The 20,644-nt window shown below is 42.7% G+C and overlaps 1 pseudogene; it reads right to left on the bottom strand.

Annotated features, from left to right (window-relative positions):
• LOC124011166 overlaps nucleotides 1-16,764 on the bottom strand; it is an 88,018-nt pseudogene extending 71,254 nt beyond the window's left edge.
• Nucleotides 16,765-20,644: the final 3,880 nt, after the last annotated feature.

Genomic DNA, 20,644 nt, shown 5'->3' with positions numbered 1-20,644 from the left:
CAAGCTAAAAACACCTTCTCTGCCCACTGAGGATAATACAGCGCCACCGACACGGCAAGCTACCAAGGACTGTGGGCTCTCCTCCTCCGTGGCCGACGTGAGAAAGACATTTAAACGTGTTAACCCTCACCTGGCCGCGTCCTCAGAGCATGCGCAGACCAGCTGGCTGGAGTTCACAGATATATTCTCTCTCTCCCTATCCCAGTCTGTTGTCCACACATGCTTTAAGATTGCCACCATTGTTCCTGTACCCAAGGCGGCATAGATAACTAAATGACTATCGCCCCGTAGCCCTCACTTCTGTCATCATGAAGTGCTTTGAGAGACTAGTCAAGGATCATATCACCTCCACCTTACCTGTCACCCTAGACCCACTTCAAATTGGGTACCGCCCCAATAGGTCCACAGACGATGCAATCACCATCACACTGCATACTGCCCTATCCCACCTGGACAAGAGGAATACATTTGTAAGAATGCTGTTCATTGACAACAGCTCAGCTTTCAAACACCATTGTATCCTCCAAGCTCATCATTAAGTTGAAGCCCTGGCTCTCAACCCCGCCCTGTGCAATTGGGAACTGGACTTCCTGACAGGTCGCCCCCAGGTGGTGAAGGTAGGAAACAACATCTTCACTTCACCTCAACACTGGGGACCCGCAACATTGCGTGCTCAGCCCCCTCCTGTACTCCCTGTTCACCCATGACTGTGTGGCCATGCACACCTCCAATTCAAATCATCAAGTTTGCAGACAACACAACAGTAATAGGCTTGAATACCAACAATGACAATACAGCCTATAGGGAGGAGGTGAGGGCACTCCGAGTGTGGTGTCAGGAAAATAACCTCTCACTCAACGTCAACAAAACAAAGGAGATGATTGTGGACCTCAGGAAAGAGCCGAGGGAGCACCCCCCTATCCATGGGACAGGTGGAAAGTTTTGTTCCTTGGCATACACATCACAGACAAAGTTAAATGGCAACAGCGCCTCTTCAACCTCAGAAGGTCTAAGAAACTTTTACAGACAGACAATCGAAAGCATCCTGTCGAGAGACTGAAAAACAGCTTCTATCTCAAGACCATCAGACTGTTAAAAACAGCCATCACAGTGAGGCTGCTGCCTACATACAGACTTGAAATCGTTGGCCACTTTAATAAATGGATCACTAGTCACTTGAATAATGTTTACATAGCTTGCATTACTCATCTCATATGTATATACTTGGTAGTTGTGAAATTGTTAGATGACTTGTTAAATATTACTGCACTGTTGGAACTGGAAGCACAAGCATTTAGCTACACTTCCAATAACATCTGCTAACCATGTGTATGTGACCAACACAATGTGATTTTTAAAAAGAGCCATGAGTGCATGGAACTCCCATCTCAAACAACGCGAGTGAACAGCAAACCTGGTTTCAAGACAAATAAGACAACACTTCACGGCACAAGTGATCTACTTTTTGTGTGTACGTACTGACATGTGTAACTGATAGATGCAAAACACACACAATACATGTTAATGTTTTTAAATGCATGTCACTTGTAAAGTCTTCTGTCTAATGTCGTTTTCCCTGCATGTCGGACCCCAGTAGGACTAACTGTGGCCATTGTTGTCAGCTAACGGGGATCCTAACAAAATAAAATCACTCCCATCCGTATGGCCATTCGCCACATCTGTAAAGTGAATTCTATTCCACAACGGATGTGAAGAGATTAATGTGTGTAATGCATCTTGCATGTTTTAAATAGGTCATCTGGGCCTGGAAATCCAAGAAAGTGAAGGAAAGTTGTACATCTTTAATGGAGGTTTTCTATTCTATACTGAGCCCAGACTCAGCTCATAATATAGAGAATGCTATAAAAGACTCAGTGGAAAAAATGAAAACTTACAGACCAGTCATTCCACCTCAAAAAGGACAAGAGGATTTTGTCACCCACCATCTAAGATTATTCTGAAACCGTTTCTGTAGTTAGAAACGGATGAGACCATCATTCCTGAAACCTTATTTTGTTTAAATATAATTTGATCTGAAAAATTAAAGCTGATTGACTGCACTCAAATTGCCAATTTTAAAATGTATAGGATTCATAAAATCTAAAATAAATACAGTACATAACATCCGATTTGGACCATAACACAGAACACAAACCGGCCATCTTGCGCTATTGTGCATAAATGTATTTTGTCCCTCTACACCTAACACGATCAAGACACGCAGGTTAAAATATCAAAACGAACTCTGAGCCGATGATATTCATTTGGGGACAGGTCGAAAAGCATGAAACATGTACGGCAATTTAGCTAGTTAGCTTGCTAGCTAATTTGTCCTATTTAGCTAGCTTGCTGTTGCTAGCTAATTTGTCTTGGGATATAAAACATTGAGTTGTTATTTTACCTGAAATGCACAAGGTCCTCTACTCTGACAATGAATCCACACATAAAACGGTCAACTGAATCATTTCTAGTCATCGCTCTTCCTTCCAGGATTTTTCTTCTCTTGACTTTATAATGCGATTGGCAACTTTCATAAAATAGGTGCATTACTGCCACTGACCCCGTTCATCTTTCAGTCACCCACGTGGGTATCACCAATGAGGAGATGGCATGTGGGTACCTGCTTCTATAAACCAATGAGGAGATGGGAGAGGCAGGAATTGCAGTGCGATCTGCGTCAGAAAAAGAACGGATTCTATTTTAGCCCTTGGCATAGCAGACGCTCGTTGGCGCGCGCGAGCAGAGTGGGTGCAATAATTGAATAGCATGGATTTCTGAATTTATTTTGCGACGCTCGCGCACGCGACGTGTCCAGTCTGGTCAGCATGTAATTCTTCCCAACAATGAGTAAGACATGAGGAATCCAGTAAAATTATCAATAGCCACCTACAGAATCCACACCCTTCACCAACCCCGCACTTACAACCATCAGTTCTCTGTCTGGCAAGAAGTATGGAGCTGCTGCTTGAAATCAGGCTTCTTCAACCTTTGTAATGTGGAAAAGGGTACTACCTGAAGTTTTGCTAAAGTGTAACTTTACTGAACACCACCCATATAGCTAATGTCTAGATTCAATGGTAAGAGAGAATCATCCAAGTGTCAAAAGTACAAAAGGCTGTTTACAGCTATTCAGCTCTTCCAAGACAAATACATGCTGAGCATAGCGCCACACACACACACACAACCCCAATAGAAAAGAGCAGAGTGTCGCAAAGAAAGACAATTGCCCACTCATATTTTCTTGAATCACAAACACACATCTACAAAAATGCATGTATTCGTAGGACAAAAACAGTTCCCTGAGGATTTAAAAGGAATGTGACCAAGAGACCACTCAGGGGAAACAGAGAAAACAAAAAACTACAGGCAAGATAAATAGTGGAGGACTTTCACAGTGGGGTGAATGGAAGAGCTAGCTTAATCTGCACCGCTAATGACCTGATACTAGAGTTCACAGAGTTCGCACACACACAAACGCAAATCTCAGGCAAATCCTGGCTCCTCTCTACCACTCCATATCAACACAACAAACAGTCAGAACCTCACAGGGCGTGTTTCTCCTCATCTCCCTCGCCTCCTAATGTCAATCTTGGCTTCTCTCTACCACCCCATACATAAACACACATCAGTGCTGCTCTCAGTGTTCCATGAGAACCAGCTGAACTCTGGGAGGGGAGAGCAGCGAGCACACAGGATGGGAAGGATAATGATGTCTATCCCACCTGGCTGATGGGAGACTACCTGTTTCCATGGCAACGAAGAAAACATCACAGGGGTATTAGGAAGTCACTCAGAACAGAACTTCTCACTGGAGGAAAAGAGGACATACTGCACCTTACTCCCACTACCTTTCCTGCGGGCACCATAGAGCTCATTTGGGACACAACCAAATCAGAGAAACCAGCACAGGCTGGGCTCAAACACCTCAACTAAACCACTGATTTGGTCCGTTGGGTCTTCTTAGATTGTGCCCTGCCTCGAAAATAATCTAAAGGTCATCAAAAGCTACATCCACGCCCTTTGGCATCAAAACTGCCAATTGAAACCAATAGAATAGACTGACTAGGCTAAAAATAAAAACATGCGATCTCGTTTCCCGGACTGGATTGGTGAAAGCAATATGGAAGAGTGTGACCTTCAGGTTATTAGGCCTATGTTATGGTGGGAAAGCAGCCATAATGCTTACTCTGACTTGGCCATGGATCAAGGCTTCATTGCTTCTTAAGCTTCCGTGCCTTGAAGAATCATTTAGGTAAAAGAGATGGGCCATAGGAGAGACCTTTTCAGTCTTGGAATGCAGCCATTCTCTACTTCAGACCTGGATCATACTCGTTAGAGCAAAGCCTAGCAAAACATTTTGCAATGGAAACGGAGTTCAGGTTACAGTCAATTTCCAACATCCTGTCACATGACACTAATGGCAACACTGATTGGACCACAGTAGGAGCAAGCAGAGGCCATCTGCCTGTAGCTAACAGAGGGGGGGCCTTTGAGGACACAGGCTAAAGGCATCCGCATGCTTCCTATCCGTAACGGTTTGTGCATACAGTTGAAGTCAGAAGTTTACATACACTTAGTATGGAGTCATTAGAAATCATTTTTCAACCACTCCACAAATTTCTTGTGAACAAACTATAGTTTTGGCAAGTGGTTTAGGACATCTACTTTGTGCATGAGAAGTCATTTTGTCCAACAATTGAATACAGACAGATTATTTCACTTTAAATTCAATGTATTACAATTCCAGTGGGTCAGAAGTTTACATACACTAAGTTGACTGTGGCATTAAACAGCTTGGAAAATTCTAGAAAATGATGTCATGGCTTTAGAAGCTTCTGATAGGCTAATTGACATCATTTGAGTCAATTGGAGGTGTACCTGTGGATGAATTTCAAGGCCTACCTTCAAAGTCAGTGCCTCTTTGCTTGACGTCATAGGAAAATCAAAAGCAATCAGCCAAAACCTCAGAAAAAAAAGAAAAAAAATTGTAGACTCCTACAAGTCTGGTTCATCCATGGGAGCAATTTCCAAATGCCTGAAGGTACCACGTTCATCTGTACAAACAATAGTACGCAAGTATAAACACAATGGGACCACGCAGCTGTCATACCACTCAGGAAGGAGACTCGTTCTGTCTCCTAGAGATGAACGTATTTTGGCGCGAAAAGTGCAAATCAATCGCAGAACAACAGCAAAGGACCTTGTGAAGATACTGGAGGGAACAGGTACAAAAGTATCTATATCCACAGTAAAACGAGTCCAATATCGACATAACCTGAAAGGGCGCTCAGCAAGGGTGGTTCACCTGGTTCACCAACTACTTCTCTGATAGAGTTCAGTGTGTCAAATCGGAGGGTCTGCTGTCCGGACCTCTGGCAGTCTCTATGGGGGTGCCACAGGGTTCAATTCTTGGACCGACTCTCTTCTCTGTATACATCAATGAGGTCGCTCTTGCTGCTGGTGAGTCTCTGATCCCCCTCTACACAGATGACACCATTCTGTATACTTCCGGCCCTTCTTTGGACACTGTGTTAACAACCCTCCAGGCAAGCTTCAATGCCATACAACTCTCCTTCCGTGGCCTCCAATTGCTCTTAAATACAAGTAAAACTAAATGCATGCTCTTCAACCGATCGCTACCTGCACCTACCCGCCTGTCCAACATCACTACTCTGGACGGCTCGGACTTAGAATACGTGGACAACTACAAATACTTAGGTGTCTGGTTAGACTGTAAACTCTCCTTCCAGACCCATATCAAACATCTCCAATCCAAAGTTAAATCTAGAATTGGCTTCCTATTTCGCAACAAAGCATCCTTCACTCATACTGCCAAACTTACCCTTGTAAAACTGACCATCCTACCAATCCTCGACTTTGGCGATGTCATTTACAAAATAGCCTCCAATACCCTACTCAACAAATTGGATGCAGTCTATCACAGTGCAATCCGTTTTGTCACCAAAGCCCCATATACTACCCACCATTGCGACCTGTACCCTCTTGTTGGCTGGCCCTCGTCGCCAAACCCACTGGCTCCATGTCATCTACAAGACCCTGCTAGGTAAAGTCCCCCCTTATCTCAGCTCGCTGGTCACCATAGCATCTCCCACCTGTAGCACACGCTCCAGCAGGTATATCTCTCTAGTCACCCCCAAAACCAATTCTTTCTTTGGCCGCCTCTCCTTCCAGTTCTCTGCTGCCAATGACGGGAACGAACTACAAAAATCTCTGAAACTGGAAACACTTATCTCCCTCACTAGCTTTAAGCACCAACAGTCAGAGCATCTTACAGATTACTGCACCTGTACATAGCCCACCTATAATTTAGCCCAAACAACTACCTCTTTCCCAACTGTATTTTATTTATTTATTTTGCTCCTTTGCACCCCATTATTTTTATTTCTACTTTGCACATTCTTCCATTGCAAAACTACCATTCCAGTGTTTTACTTGCTATATTGTATTTACTTTGCCACCATGGCCTTTTTTGCCTTTACCTCCCTTCTCACCTAATTTGCTCACTTTGTATATAGACTTGTTTATACTGTATTATTGACTGTATGTTTGTCTTACTCCATGTGTAACTCTGTGTGGTTGTATCTGTCGAACTGCTTTGCTTTATCTTGGCCAGGTCGCAATTGTAAATGAGAACTTGTTCTCAACTTGCCTACCTGGTTAAATAAAGGTGAAATAAATAAAATAAATAAATAGGGCGCTCAGCAAGGAAGAAGCCACTGCTCCAAAACTGTCATAAAAAGCCAGACTACGGTTTGCAACTGCACATGGGGACAAAGATCATATTTTTTGGAGAAATGTCCCCTGGTCTGATGAAACAAAATAACTGTTTGGCCATAATGACCAACGTTATGTTTGGAGGAAAAAGGGGGAGGCTTTCAAGCCAAAGAACACCATCCCAACCGTGAAGCATGGGGGTGGCAGCATCATGTTGTGGGACTGGTACACTCCACAAAATAGATGGCATCATGAGGATGGAAAATTATGTGGACATATTGAAGAAACATCAAGACATCAGTCAGGAAGTTAAAGCTTGGTCGCAAATCGGTCTTCCAAATGGACAATGACCCCAAGCATATGAACAACAAAGTCAAGGTATTGGAGTGGCCATCACAAAGCCCTGACCTCAATCCTATAGAAATTTTGTGGGCAGAACTGAGTAAGTGTGTGCGAGCAAGGAGGCCTACAAACCTGACTCCGTTACACCAGCTCTGTCAGGAGAAATGGGCCAAAATTCACCCAACTTATTGTGGGAAGCTTATGGAAGGCTACCCGAAACATTTGACCCAAGTTAAACAATTGAAAGGCAATGCTACCAAATACTAATTGAATGTATGTAAACTTCTGACCCACTGGGAATGTGATGTTATTTCTTTCAACTTAAATAAATAATTGTTTCTACTATTATTCTGACATTTCACATTCTTAAAATAAAGTGGTGATCCTAACTGACCTACACCGGGAATTTTACTAGGATTAAATGTCAGGAATTGTGAAAAACGGAGTTTAAATATATTTGGCAAAGGTGTATGTAAACTCCGACTTCAACTGTATATGATGATGACATTTTGGTCTTCTGTAAGGTTTTTTTTCGGGTGGTTGCAAGCACTTTCTTCCTCTCGAGGCAAGCTGAAGTTCAGAGCCGAAGTCTACGCCCCTTCGTTGGTCATTGGTCAACAGTATGGCTTCTTCAAATAAGTGTTTTGTTGTCATTCAACTATATGACTCGTTTCCATGCACATTTTTTACTTGAGAAATACTGCACCAAACATCTTAGTTAGATGTAAAATTGCGTGACTAAGATCTCCTATGCAAAAATGTCTAAATTAATGACAGATTTCTTGTGTTATCTTACATTGAACAAAAATAAAAGGAAATCAGTTAATTGAAATAAATTCATTAGGCCCTATTCTATGGATTTCACATGACTGGGAATACAGAGATGCATCTGTTGGTCAGAGATACCGTAAACATTTTTTTTTAAAGTAGGGATGTGGATCAGAAACCAGTCAGTATCTGGTGTGACCACCATTTGCCTCATGCAGCACGACATCTCTTTCAGAGTTGATCAGGCTGTTGATTGTGGCCTGTGGAATGTTGTCCCACTCCTCTTCAATGGCTGTGCGAAGTTGCTGGATAAATGGAACCCGCTGTCGTACACTGGTCCAGAGCACCCCAAACATGCTCAATGTGTGACATGGCCTACATACTCACCAGACATGGAAGAACTGGGACATTTTCAGCTTCCAGGAATTTTGTACAGATCCTGGTGACATAGGTCCGTGCATTGTCATGCTGAAACATGAGGTGATGGCAGTGGATGAACAGCACGACAATGGGCCTCGCGATCTCGTCACGGTATCTCTGTGCATTCAAATTGCCATCAATAAAATGCAATTGTGTTTGTTGTCCGTAGCTTATGCCTGCCCATACCATAACCCCACCGCCACCATGGAGCACTCTGTTCACAAAGTTGATATCAGCAAACTGTTCACCCACACGCTGTCTGCCATCTGCACAGTACAGTTGAAACCAGGATTCATCCGTGAAAAGCACACTTCTCCAGTGTGCCAGTGGCCATCGAGGGGTGAGCATTTGCCCACTGAAGTCGGCTATGACACCGAAATGTAGTCAGGTCACGACCCTGGTGAGGGCGACAAGCACACAGAGGAGCTTCCCTAAGATGGTTTCTGACAGTTTGTCCAGAAATTCTTCGTTTGTGCAAACCCACAGTTTTATCAGCTGTCCGGATGGCTAGTCTCAGACGATCCCGCAGGTGAAGAAGCCAGATGTGGAGGTCCTGGACTGGTTATACACGTGGTCTGCGGTTGTGAGGCCAGTTGGACGTTCTGACAAATTCTCTAAAACAACGTTGGAGGGGGTTTATGGTAGAGAAATCAATTATCTGGCAACAGCTCTGGTGGACATTCCTGCAGTCAGCATGCCAAGTGCACGCTCCCTTAAAACATCTGTGGAATTGTGTTGTGTGACAAAACTGCACATTTTAGTGGGTCTTTTGTACCCAGCACAAGGTGCATCTGTGTAATGATCATGCTTTTTAATCAGCTTTGTGATATGCCACACCGGTTAGGTGGATGGATTATCTTGGCAAAGGAGAAATGCTCACTAACAGGGATGTAAACAAATTTGTGCACAACATAATATAGAAATAAGCTTTTTGTGAGTACGGAAAATATATTATATTTCAACGCATGAAACATCAGACCAGCCAAACCTAAGCATGCGGAAGCTTTAAAAATCAGCCACCATTGTGTTCATGCTATTGACTGATTAATAACTACACAAGCTGCTTATAATGACAGTATATGGAGAGAGGGAGGGAGGAAGGGAAAGAGAAGGTAGAGAGAGGGAGAGGGGGAAAAGAGAGATGTACAGGGTAGACGGGGGAGAGAGCATTTCCTTTCATTGTGGGGCAACACTGCCTCTGCCTCACTTTGTTCATCTCTCCTGTGCGGCCTGCATGGCATCGCTTGAGCGCTCCTGCTAAATGAGAACCCAGATGTATTCCTGCATTCCCCTCAACACGGGCAAGGGAGCCCTCCTTCTGCCTGTTCCAATCAGACAGAACAGAGAGTCTGAACACCAGCCCTTTAACAGTCTGAAAACATGATCTAGACATGGACCCACAGATGTGTGCTGCCGATCCATTTAAAACATCCAGATAAGAACCCCTGTTCATTTCTTAGTGCAAAGAAATAAAAAATGACACACATGTGAATTACAGTATCAATCAAATAACACTATGTAAATTAAAAATATTGATGTTCTTGTTCATTTCATTGAGTCATCTAGATTTGGATTTTGTTCATTTCTGTGAACAATTGGTCAGTGAAAATGTCCTTCTCCATCTTTGTCCATAGGAGGGGATCTAGGGCAGACAGGCGGGTGGCTGGCTGCCTTTGTTCCAAAATAGCAGCTGCAGCTGTCAAAAGGTCAAGAAAATGCTATATGAACCCTAAGGGACCTAAGAGACAGAGGCCATGCACCAGGGCAAGCTACAATAGGGGAAACTCACGCCTAGGAAAGCAGGGTGGGCTCCGGTTTGTATGAGGGTAGCACTCGGTCAGGCACCATGGTGCCAGCTGCCCTTCGCAGGCCCCTACCACGCCTTCTACCAAACCCCCAACCCTGCCCAAGGCACTGGCAGCAGGGATATCTCCTTTATCAGCAGGCCGTGTCACAGGTTTCCCTGCCCTCCCCCCACCAGCTCTTTATCACAGTAAGTTATGAATATCTTTGAAGTGCCCCCCACACCCCCTCTGGGTGTAACACATCCTGGGTTAGCCTACACCCGTCATCTCAGTGGCATTGCTGCTCTTTGTGTGGCTCGAGGGCTGCCTTTTGTGCCTAGGGACATGTGGTGGGTGGCAGAGCAGAGGGCCTTCTACATGTGGTTCACTACTGTCACTGGAACATGAAAATCAAGAGGGAGTTATATTTGGCTTCCTTGTCCCTGCTGTATAGCGCCTTGCACACAGAGGCCTTTCCATTATTTTTGTATATTTGAAAGGGGTAGGGGGAATTTATGTATTTTTTTAAACAGGTGGTACCTTTTTACCACTAAAAACTACTTTCACTGTGACATGAAAGGGAAGAGGGTGAGATAAATATGGGAGCAGACAAGGTAGAGAACTTGTTTTTAAACAAAAGTAGTGAATGGGAAAACCATGCAGTGGCTGTAAGATGTGTGGTTTTTGTTGTGCTCTGCAGTTCTCTCAGACATGCAGTCTCTCTCTTGTTTTACTCCCACTCTTCTCCCTCCCTGGCCTCAGGGAAAAAGTGGAACACTGAACTCACTTACATCTGCTCTTCAAAAAAGAGAAACTAAAATGACACCAGGTTTGCATCCCAAATGGCATCCTATTGCCAATATATTGCACTACTTTTGATCAAAGCACTATGGGCCCTGATCAAAAGTAGTGCACTAATTGGGGAATAGGCCCCCCAGCTCCTCCTGACAGATGGTCCCCCACAATCAATGGAAAACTTAAACCATGACTGTGCTGTTTACGTACACAAAGCCTGGGTCGTGTTCAGTAGGCACCAAATGGAAGGGGAATGGAGTATAACGGGAATGGAATTCCTGGATTTGTCAAATAATAAGTGCATTTACATTTTTTGTTGCACAACGTTTTGAACTAATGAACACAACCCAGGCTACATCAGCCCCAAAGAACACAGCTAACAAAGTCCTTTGGCTTTCAAAATAACGTGGCCACAGAGCTGCCTGCCGATGTAAGTTGCAATGCGATCCTTCATAAACAAAACCACACAGCTACCCTAATAACATTTATTGTCAAGACTGACAATCAAGCCGCCATCTCAAGTCAACCAGCCCCTACCCCCTAGACCAGATGTACCCTTAATTTGCAGATCACAGTGATTCTCCATTCATAACAATGATACAATTTCAAATCAATGTGTTTAATGCAGGCCTGAATCACTTCATTGAATATATCTACTGTTCCCTGGACGGCAGATAGATGGAAGTATAGCGCAGCTGTTGAACAAATCCCCAAATAGAACATTTGCCGAAATAGAAGGCAACTGCACAGCTACTGACCCATATCAGTTTGCGACAAGCTAATTTTACAGTCTGGTAGACATGGAACGATTTATTGTAAAAAAAGAAACTTAAATCTATTGACAAGGAAAATGAGGGGGAAGAGCTGGAGAACAACGTGGCAGCTGTGAACGAACCACCATCAGAGAATCAGGAGAAAACAAAAATGTATCTGCAAATGGCAGCGGGGAAATGCAGCTAGCTAACGTAGCTCCGGTGGCTAAGACAAGGACACGGTCGATTCAAGAAGAACACAGAAAGTTCCAAGAGAAATGGACAGACAAGTATTCTTGTATTGCATGATGGGACGAGCTCAATCTCTTATTTGCCAGAAGGCAGTCAATTGTTTTAAACAAGCAAATTTCTAGTCACACCATGGCCACTTGGACAAAACATATCCGCCACAAAGCAACAAAATAGCGCAACTCAAAAGGACAGGTCAAAGAACAACAAATGGACAGATCTAGCACTGTTGCAGAGAAAACGTCAGGCAACATATGAGATTGCTTGGGTAATCGCAAGAAACAAGAAGGCCTTCAGACATGGAGATTGTCAAATAATGTTTTTTGCCCTCAGACAAAACATTGCATCCCAGGATATAGACATATCTGATACAGGCAGAAAGCTTAAATTCTTGTTAATCTAACAGCACTGTCCAATTTACAGTAGCTATTACAGTGAAATAATACCATGCTATTGTTTGAGGAGAGTGCACAATTATTAACTTGAAACTGGATTAATAAACCATATTAGGCACATTTGGGCAGTCTTGGTAAACAATTTTGAACAGATATGCAGTGGTTCATTGGATCAGTCTAAAATTTCAAACATACGCTGCTGCCATCAGTGGCCGAAATCTAAATTGTGCTTGGGCTGGAAAAATACATTATGGCTTTTCTCTTGCATTTCAAAGATGGTACAATTTTTCTTCTTTTTCTTTGTATTATCTTGTAGTAGCTCTAATGTGTTAAATTCACCTACATTACTTTCACATTTCCACAAACTTCAGTGTTTCCTTTTAATTGGTATCAAGAATATGCATATCCTTGCTTCAGGTCCTGAGCTACAAGCAGTTAGATTTCAGTATGTTATTTCAGGCGAAAAGTGGAAAAAAGGGGGGGGTTCACATCCTTAAGATTAAGGGACTGCAACTCTCAGAGACTTGACCATAACAATAGGCATAGAAGACATCAGCAAGCAACTGATTACTGACAACCATGGAGCAGTGTTTTAGTATTGCACTTAACAAAAGCACCGATTAAAGTGAAATTGCCAAATTGTGTGTTTGGGTCCGCTTCCCTCAAAATTAGTGATTCAGAGAGTTACTTTTATGTTTACTGCCCCTTCAGGTACAAACACGAGAGGATATTCTATTTTTTTTTCAAATAATATTGACTGGTCAAATCTGGCATCTATGTGCACTTCCAGCACCCCAAACATGCGAGGGAAAGAGAAAGGACTCAATGAACATTGTGAAACAAAAACAGAGAAACAGACTGACCAATGCACACCTGGATTGCCTCACAAGGATAGCAACAGACTATAAATTTAAAATGAATTCAGTCAGGGAGCAGAAGGGACATCTTCACTCATCCAACTACTGAGGTAACCCTTAATATGGGTCAAATACATGTGATGTAGCCTATTTAATGTGTGTATGTATGTATTTGTGAAGTGCTGGAAGACAAAACAATTGCATGTGCTCTATTGCTCTGAAATTGCTCTCAAAAGATATTGAAAGAAAATTACAACAATGTGTGAGGCCCTCTGACAAAGTGGCCCCCTTAAAAAAAATAGTACCTGCCCTAGATAGACACTTGTGGAGATCTGTGAGGACTGGATAGGAGCATGCAATAACAACAACAATTCAATCTAGCCTATTGAAAGGCAAGGTGGAACTACTAGAAGTTCTTTCAGAACTCCAAAGGTGAACAGGAGGTAGGGGTCAACTTAAGATTGCATACGTCTTTGTTGTGATATGCACAACACTTCACTTATGCGCTTCCTTCCATTATTTTCCCTGTTCTTTTGGCATGACAGTGAAATCTCTGTCAAAAGTGAAACCTGCTTGCTGTCCTTGTAAATGTAAACAGCGTTCACAAGAAAACCATGAAACCAAAGAGTGATAGTTGGTTGTTAACATCTGGCCCGTAACTTAGGTGTATTCACCTAGAACCAAAGCAAACAGTCCCAAATGGGGAGTGACCTACCTGTATGTGTCCAATATAGGTGATGGGACTTCAATGCCTATAGAAAGGTTACTGCTCTGTCCCCAAATACAGAGATTAGGGCAGTTTCGGTGTTTCCGTGCCTCGTGGAGGTACGGTAGGCTACATTACATGCTTGCCTAAAAAATACCATACGGTCATAAAATGTTGGACAGATAGAAAGGTGTCATATAAGTTCTTGTCAGCTTCACCCAGTAGGCCTCGTTTCACTAGCAATCTTACAGCGTGCCAGCAGTGCTTGTGCCCCCTCACAAGAGGAGCTCATCAAAAAGAAACCTATGCTTTCCAAGCCCTACTAGAGTAAAAATGCCCACCCAACACATGTTTGTTTTGATATTTTAGCAGGTATTGGGAACCTGGGTACATATGGCATCCAGAGAGAGGCCTTGCACTCTGCTCCTCTTTGCAAAATAAGCTATGAACTCTACATTCAATGAAGGGTCATTAACTTTACAGTGTGAATGTCTGTCTGAAGCTATGAGCAGAGAAACCCAGTCATACTCTCAATTCTGTGTTTGTCTTAGGGTCTATTGCCAGAGTCTACTTAGCCAAGAAACACTCGTATACATACAGTACCAGTCAATGACACACCTACTCATTCCAAGGTTTTCCTTTATTTTTACTATATTCTACATTTTGAAGACATCAAAACTATGAAATAACACATATGGAATTATGTAGTCACCAAAAAGGTGCTAAACAAAATCTTAATCCTTGTGTGCTAGCTAACAAAAATAAATGAAATATCACATTTACAGACCCTAAACTCAGTACTTCGTTGAAGCACCTTTGACAGCGATTACCACCTTGAGTCTCTGAGGTATATGACGCTACAAGCTTGGCACACCTGTATTGGGGAGTTTCTCCCATTCTCAGATCCTCTCAAGCTCTGTCATGTTGGATGGGGAGCGTCGCTGCACAGCTATTTTCAGGTCTCTCCAGGGATGTTAGGTCGGGTTCAAGTCAGATCGAAGAACATTCAGAGACTTATGCCGAAGCCACTCCTGCGTTGTCTTGGCTGTGTGCTTAGGGTCTTTGTCCTGTTGGAAGGTGAACCTTCACCCCAGTCTGAGGTCCTGAGTGCTGACACCACCATGCTTCACAGTAGGGACGGTGCCAGGTTTCCTCCAGACTTGACGCTTGGCATTCAAGCCTTCAGAAAGTATTCAGACCCCTTGACTTAACTACTTTTTGCTATGTTACAGCCTAATGCTAAAATAGGTTTTTACTAGGTGGCTAACGTTAGGTAGGTGGCTAACGTTGGGTAACTGGCTAACGTTAACCCCTAGAGCTAAGTTAAATGGCTAGGGTTAGCTAAAAGGTTTAGGGTTAGCTAACATGCGAAGTAGCTAAACATGTAAGTAGTTGCTAATTGTCCATGATTAGATTTGTGCACCGTTCACGTTATATGTCCAGGACTGGGAGACAATATATCCACAGGGAAAGTATAATTACATCAACTTTTCATAGTGCTGTTAGTGCTTTCAGATTTCTATCACCTGAAGCATGTGCAGAACCATGTAAACATGTGCACGAACTCAGCAAGTGTGCATGTATTTTTATCTACTGATCATGCTTCAGGTAATATAAATCGGAATGGACTACCAACGCTCTGAAAAGTTCATGTAATTATACTTTCCTGCGGATGTATCATCTCACATTCCTACCACCGAAAGGACCAGCCACAAGAACCGGTAAACGTATGTTAATATATAATTGTATTAAACATTCTCGCTTGGAGAAATCGTGAGAGCAACTTCCCGGATTCAAACGCTCATTTCTGCCAGACATATAATTGAATGCAATTCAATCTCACGTATCCAGAGAACATACAAATTTGGTGTCCCAAATTTACGTTTACTATTATGTCTAGTCCGAGACCAGTCAGAACAGGGTGGGGACACTGGCAGCAATATCGCTGTTCAACGAGACACTAGGCCTATCATAATATGTCGTTGAAAATGGCATGACACTGCGTAGTAGGCTGTTCTCCGTTACACAAATCGACTTTGATGAGAGACGACGATGTCAAGCAAATTTGCATGAAAATATTTTACCCATCCTAGACCATCATCAACTGACATTCATGAGTAATTCACAGACAGTGCTACTTTGTATCCCCGGCCTGTTCATAAAAAAACATTAACTAGTAATGACGACCTAACAACAGTTGTTCAGTAATATTTTTCAATAGGTCATGGTCAGCCCGTGGTATTCTCTAATCTGGCCAGCCACACACACCCTTTATCCAAGGAGTGTTCAATGGCCGCATAAGAGCACCGCAAAAGCATAACTCTCAAACATACCACTAGTTTTGACATCATAGACTTTATAAAAAGGTAAATGTTTAACTAAAAACAAAGCCATATATCAAATGTGAGGTCCTATACAACAAAACTACCCTTCCTCCACAAACAATTCACACCCAGCAGGCTATCAATTCCCGTCTCTCGGCCCTTTTTTCATGGAGACGCTACAATAAGGATCATCTAGGCTGGTACACCATAACGCGTGGTATTTTTTGTAAAGTAGATTGTTAGTTTTTAATCAATAAATAAATCCTAAACACATCTATAGGTGAGAAAAGCTGATTTCACAACCCACTTACAGTCAAACTGGGATTTAACAGCGGCTCCTCTTCTGTATTCCCACCAATGGTTGATGAAAACCAAACGCAGATATCACGGTATTTGTTCCAAAAACTTAATGGTCCAAATAACACGCTTCTGTGAAACAGTTGAAATAATTGTAGTGGCCGTTGTCCTCATCTTTTTTTAACTAACCGCTCGTCGTGCAAATACATACATATTCCCATCCTCATTCTCTTTCCCAGGATTGTTGCGCGAGGCACGCCAAGCGTCTCCTGTTTCCTGTCCAGCCCAGAATTAGGCTCGACTAATCAACAGCGCTATCCTGGGAGTGAGCAAGCACCTCTCCAACCCAGTGTACTGGTGTGCAACTGCAGCACGCAAATAGGGGCGTTCCTGCATGTGGGCATTTCTGCATTTGCAGGAACATACCTCTCGAGCATCCCATTGGTTCCTTCACGACCCCCCTCGATTATCCCATTGGTTTATGCATGACTGCCCTCCCCACCCCCCCTTGTAATACCCATTGGTTCCTGTATGAAGGCCCCCTCCAAGCAGGACATCTTCATGCTTGGGTATGTCGTGTGGCGCTTTCGAATGTGGGTTCAAATGGAAATATGTTTTTTTTCGACCACGCCTCCTGGTTACCGGAGTCCTCTTTGCTAACTGGACATTGTCCTTCTCCCCTCGTCGTGAATAGGGAAGCCGTACAGCAGGCGGGAGCGACTCCGTGTTCTAGCTAACACACGGTTTCGCACCCTCCTCCCGCCAGCTGTGTACCCAAGAAAACCATGTCTGACAGGCGGGATACTGTCTACCGGTCGCCCCTGCCACCCGCTAGCACTGCAGGCGCGAGCCACGCCGTGGCTTGTGCTAGCTAATATGTGGTGTCAAGTCAGCACACCTTGTTGCCTCCCGCATGCTGCGTACCGGAGAACCGTACCCAACAGGCGGGGGCGAAAGATGCATCTACCGGTGTCGCCCCCTCCTATCGCTAGCTTCGCCGGGAGGCGGAGGCAACACCGTGTACTGGAATCCTTATTAGGACTACGCTAGCACGCACTGTCCTTCGCTCCCGCCTGCCGAACACCTGCCCTTTGTCATTAACAGAACTTCTGGAAAACAGTGTCCGACAGGCGAAGGCGAAGGACACTCCACCTGCGGCCCCCCTTTTGAAGGACCTCTGATACATTTTGGGGGAATTTATTCGGGGTCTCAGCTTACTCCTTTGCATCCCATTATTTCTATTTCTACTTTGCACATTCTTCCACTGCAAATCTACCATTCCAGTGTTTTACTTGTTATATTGTATTTACTTCGCCACCATGGCTTTTTTTGCCTTTACCTCCCTTATCTCACCTCATTTGCTCACATCGTATAGACTTGTTTTTCTACTGTATTATTGATTGTTTGTTTTACTCCATGTGTAACTGTGTTGTATGTGTCGAACTGCTTTGCTTTTATCTTGGCCAGGTCGCAATTGTAAATGAGAACTTGGTTCTCAACTTGTCTACCTAGTTAAAGGTGAAATAAAATAAAATGTTGCGAGTTAGAATAGTAGAGTATAAGGTACAATTTCGAAATTTGGTTATGCATCAGCAGTTCTATTATGTCAGTCAATTAGCCCATGTCAGCTGACATTATTTTTTATTGCCAAGTTAGCTGGCTGCAAAACTATCTAAACGTGTTATCATGGTCAAATTACCCCCATTGATTTTGTTGGCCAGTCTCACTCAGATATCATTCAACTTAATTTCTCTCCACTCTATGGCAGACTTAAGTGGAATTCTACAAAATTAACTAATTGTAAAAAATTGTCTCCTGTTTTGGTTGCAGTGTGTATTTGGGGGTATGGAGTGAAGTTGCACCCTTCTCAACCAGACTGCTGAAGAAGCCAATGCCATGTACCATGTTGTTTTGCATATGGATGGTTTCATTACTATCAAACCTCATTCATTATCCTGTCAAGTTCAAATTCAAATCAATTTTTTTTGCAAATTCTTTCTAATCTCTTACATGAATTCCACACATAGAAAAATGATTTACCATTTGTTGGTGTTTCTATTCTACTAACCCCAGACCCTTGTACAGTTCACATTTTATTGGTCACATACACATTTGTAGCAGATGGTATTGCGGGTGTAGCGAAATGCTTGTAAAAAAAAAAAGTTATTTCCAGCTGTATGTAATAACACAAAAAATGTATGGGCCAGTAATGTAAGAAATAACACACAAAAAACTAAATACTGCAAAGTTGCTTAGAAGCAGAGCTGCGATATCTGTCGGCGCCATCTAACCCAGTTGTAGGATACTGCAAGTTAATTATGACCGATGACCATTACCTAATTAGGCTAAATCTGAAAGTGGTAACGGTGTACAAAGGACTTATGTGATAATACATATAAGTGCTTGAAAAATAATTTGTCAAACGTGTGTTTAAATGTGTCATACAAATATAATTATCAACAGCAGAGATACATCTAAACGAATTATGCCACCTAGTGGACAATATTGCCATGACATTTTTTTATTCCTTCTCCCTGGCTCTGGGCCAGAGAGAAACATTGGTTGAGCTGAATACTTGAATCTGGGTGTGTCAGGCTGCATTTAGATAGGCAGTCCATTTCAGATTTTTTTACTAACTGGTCTTTTGACAAATCAGATCTGAAAAATCGAATTAAAAACACAGTTGGTCAAAAGACCAATAAGTTGAAAAAATATCAGAATTGGGCTGCCTGTCTAAACACAGTCTGACAGTGATATGCAAGCACTAGTTGGCTCTGGTTTTGATACAATCAGCATTTTCAATCTGTGATGTTTTGACCCATCACTGGCCTTTACCATTGCTCTCTCCTCTCTGACATGTCAGGCCCTCAGTGTTTCAGAGAAAGAGATGAGAAGATATTAGTCTTTGTTCAATAGCATCTTTCACAAAACGGAACATTCTACTGGCTGTTTTGATCGGAACCATCCATGCTGTCAAAGAAGGCTATGAAAAGCAGAAGTTATGTGAGCTGTGTTCAAATACCCATAGTAACATACTGTATACTGCATACTTAATGAGTATATACTACAAGTTAATTGTAGTATACTGTAAACAAACGGTATCCTTTCAGTTAAGTGTACTAGCACTTCACCTGTCTACCGGAAGTTGATGCTGTTGCAATGCAACTTCTTGCTAGCTAGTTAGCATAGCAAAAAAAATACTAGCACGACATCTTACGACTTCATTAACACTGTCCATTGAGAATGCACAATGGCTATAACACTTAGCTAAGCTAAGAATGACATGAATGATCAAGTCAAAACATTGGGTAGTTAGTTAGTATATAGTTAATATACTGGCAATTTCAATGTATTAGTTGCCAACTAACGTTAGGGGAAAGGGGGATACCTAGTCAGTTGTACAACTGGACGGTAGCTAGCTAATATACCGGTACATACAAGCAACTGCTGTAATGATGTGCTATGCGGTTCATAAGGCTAGTGAAGCTAATTGTCATACAACATGTAATGTAACTTATTTGAAAATACATTACTTTATTATATTGCTTAACATTTGTCATAATTTGTTAAAGCAATTCATTTGTATCTGCTCTTGACAGACTTCAGCTGCATATTTTCTGCCATTTTCTTCAAATCTGAAAATGCTGTGAAGCCACGCCCACTTCCAATTGCCACGCCCAATTGCATTATGGACCCCAAAAGCACAGAAATATTGTCCACTGATTGTATACTTCGCATTTTTGCAAATGTAGCACGATGTCTGGGAACTTTTGGCATATTAACGATATCCATACTATGACCAATAAGCATACTACATACTCAATTTACATCACAAATAGTGCTGTTAGTATGAGTATTCGAACACAGCTATGGTCTAGACCAGGGTTATTCAACACTTACCCTACAAGGTCCAGAGCCTGCTGGTTATCTGTTTGCCCTGATAATTATTTACACCCACCTGGTGTTCGTGGTCTAGATCAGTCCCTGATTAGAGGGGAGTAATGAAACCTTGCTTCAAGGTCCAGAGTTGAGTTTAAGGGGTCTAGAGCAGGCCTTTCCAAGTCTGTTTCTTGAGAGCTACAACGCTGAAGGTTTTTGTCCAGATTCAGCTTAATAACCGGCTAATAATTAGAATCAGGTGTGCTAGACTAGGGTTGGAGTGAAAACCTACAGAACTGTCGCTCACCAGGAACTGGTCTAGAGAGTAGCTCTCTGACCCT

The sequence above is a fragment of the Oncorhynchus gorbuscha genome, linkage group LG23, assembly GCF_021184085.1.
Source record: "Oncorhynchus gorbuscha isolate QuinsamMale2020 ecotype Even-year linkage group LG23, OgorEven_v1.0, whole genome shotgun sequence".
In the NCBI taxonomy this organism is placed as follows: domain Eukaryota; kingdom Metazoa; phylum Chordata; class Actinopteri; order Salmoniformes; family Salmonidae; genus Oncorhynchus; species Oncorhynchus gorbuscha.
Note: the sequence above shows the minus strand (reverse complement) of the source record. Positions and strands in the feature narration are given on the sequence as shown.